Source organism: Trichosurus vulpecula, chromosome 3 (assembly GCF_011100635.1).
Source record: "Trichosurus vulpecula isolate mTriVul1 chromosome 3, mTriVul1.pri, whole genome shotgun sequence".
NCBI classification, from domain to species: Eukaryota; Metazoa; Chordata; class Mammalia; order Diprotodontia; family Phalangeridae; genus Trichosurus; species Trichosurus vulpecula.
The window spans coordinates 79,687,495-79,690,713 of NC_050575.1; positions in this window are offsets into that span (position 1 = coordinate 79,687,495).

Here is a 3,219-nt window from a genome sequence, read left to right on the forward strand (position 1 = left end):
AATATCACCTCTTTTAATCCTCACAATAACCCTGGGAGGTAGGTGCTAGTATTATCCCCATTTTACAGATGAGAACACTGAATTAGAGGTTAAATGAGTTGCCCAGGGTCATACAGTTAGTAAGTATCTGAATAAAGATTTGAACACAGGTCATCCTGACTCCAGGCCCAGCACTCTGGCTACTGCTCCTTCTAGCTACTTCATGGGTAGTTCTTTGCCCTGAATAGGTCTTCTGTATGTCTTTATTTCACACTTGTGCAATATTTATCCTGGGTTAGGCAATCCTTACATCTCTAAGTTTCCAATATTCAGGAAAGACCTGGTATCACCATCCCCTATGTGATATACCTTTAAATCTGTCAGCAACCCTCTCTAACCTTGGGCCATTCAAGTACTGATTTCTAGCCTCAGTTGCCCCTCTATTAAATAAAGGTAATAATTCTTCAGAAGCTGCTTAGCTTAATAGACTAAGCACAGAACTAGAAGTCTGGAGAGCTCAGCATCCATGAGCCAGCTCTGCCTCTGACTTACTCGGTGACCTTGGGCTAACCACTTAATCTCTCTTTGCTTTGGTTTCCCTCTCCATAATATGAACATAATAACTCTTACCCACCTCACCGGGGCAAGGATAATTAATCAGTGTTTATAAAGCTCAATAAATCCTTGGGTGTGAGGTGCATTAAGAGAACAAAGCATTATTACTATTAGCTGCTTTCTCCTTAATATCTAAACCACCATCCCCAGGACAGCTGAATTCAGTACCACAGAGCTATTCTCACATCTTATATCATTGTCAGCAACTTTAGCTCCCTTACCTTTGCCCCATCGAATATCAATTTACCTGCAGCCAGAGGACTATAATCACTTCCTTACTTAGTCCCACAGTATAAGAACTGCCCACACACGGACAATGCTTTCTGCCCCTCCCCCCATGAGAGATATAAAAGAAGACCTTCCCTCCTTGCTCAAAGCAGCTCTATCTAATTATCAAGTTCACTCCAATGCTCTCATAATTATTGACATTGTGTTCCAGACTTGGTGAAGTGTCCAGACACCAAGCCCAACTCCCCCTCTCCTTAAACCATAATCAAAAAACTTCTCTCATTGTTCCTAAAAGAGTATAGCAATCTACGACTCTACTCATCATCCCTGTAACTTTTCAAATCAAAATATCCTCACCCTTCCCATTGCCTCATATTTGTTGTCTTCGCGTTAGAATGTAAACTCCTGGAGGGCACAGAAAATCTAGCTTTTTATAGCCAGAACATAGATTAGCACATGGTAAGTGCCTAATCAAAGCTGTTTTATTTATTCATCTTGTCCTAGACTCATCTGCCTAACCACAAGATTCTAATCCTGTGTCTCCCTCCTGACTTCTGAGAACTTATCTGTTTCTTTAAAAATTAAACGTTTAAACATCTTTCTGGACCTTAGACTTCTGTTTTGTTCTTGACAGCTGGTAACTACAGATGTTCTGGTTTCTGTCTTCCTTCCCTGTTTTTTCAACCTCTAACTGGTACTATTTGACCCTATCTGCTACTTAACCTGGAGATCACCCATCTTAGAACCCTAATTATCTGTCTTTCCTGGTTCTGTCCTCTAATGGGGCTTCTCAGAACTTAGAGCAACAGGCACTCATTCTCAACATTTGGTTGTTTTAGAGGCTAGGGGATTGGAGGGAGGGGAAAATCTAAACCTGTGATTTCATCGTTTTGTGGACCTCCTGGTGTGGAAGCTGCCTCTGTCTTTGCATATCAGAAATTCATCTATAATTTGTAGCCTCAGAAAATTTTCTGTGGAGCCCTGAGTGGTTAAAGCACATAGCTAGCATGCCTGAAAAGAAATATTTGAACACAAGTCTTCTTGACTCCAAGGTTGACCCTACCTATATATATACACCCTACTTACATGGGATGAAAGGAAGTTTAAACCTTCATAAAAGCAAGTGAGGAGAAAATTGAGAAGCTGGCAATTTTTTTGTTAAATAGCACTTTATTGTTTTGTCCCAAGGAGGAAATTCCCTCTACCAATGAAAATCAGTACCTCCTCTAAAACACAGAGTCATAATGAGTTGCCTGGAGAAATGAGAAGGGAAGTGATTTTCCCAGGGTCACACAGCCAATAGGTATTAAAGGTGAGACTTGAACCCATGTCTTCTTGTTTCTGAGTAGCTCATTCTCCACTGTATCTTGCTGCCCATTCACTACTACCACTTCTGTGTGTGTGTGTGTGTGTGTGTGTGTGTGTGTGTAATGTGTATGCTTTTGAAACCTTCTCTATATAATGGAGAACCTCTTTGAACATTGCACCCAAGTTTTGCAAATGAATGTGTAAAATCTCTTGAATCACCATTTAAGCATATGTATAAAACTCCAAAGAATGTAATGAAATCTTTACTCAGGAGGTGAGAAGTATATTGAGAATCAGAAAAAAATCCTGTCAGTAATGAAAACATAGAATAAAACTTTAATCATCATCAGAGTTAATCACTTCATTTGGTAACTGACAGTTCAGTGAAGTTTCTGTTTTAATATTATGTGCAAACCAGGCTGCCAAGTTTTATTTGTCATACGATATAAGTTGAGATGTAGTCCAAGATACTGGGAAACCTTTCTTGTTGAGTTTTACCTTTTTAACCTCAAATGAAAACTGGCACTCCATCTGGATAATGTCCAATGTGACACATTTTGGTCGTCATCAACCACCTAGCCTTACAAATCAAGAACACTGATTAAATAATCAAGATTTCTGAAATGCCTTGAGGGAGCTCGACGTTTTTTGCATTAGTAATTGCCATTGAGGAGTAGAACAAAATGTGTTTGGGCTCTAGATACAAAACTGTGTTTGGCATAGTGGCATCCAGAGTCTGTGTGCATGTATTCAAAGTTGCCATTCATGGCAGTAACCCTAATCTTTGTCTACGGGAGCAGATGTTGAAGGTTACTTATTCTTTATATAATTTTCATGCATTAATGAAATATGAAAAAGAAACAAGACCTCCCATCTTTCACTTCTGTGTTTTGAGCAGTACAGTGAGAGGCAATGACTTTTTGTGAGATGGCTGATTAAATAAAATCTACAACAATTCCTCTTGATGATAGCCTAATTAAATCAAAGATCTATTCAATTATTAACACTAAGTCCCTACCTCTATCTTACAACAAACAGTCATGGGAAGATCAAAAATTCTATCCCCAATACATGGCCACATACAACTTT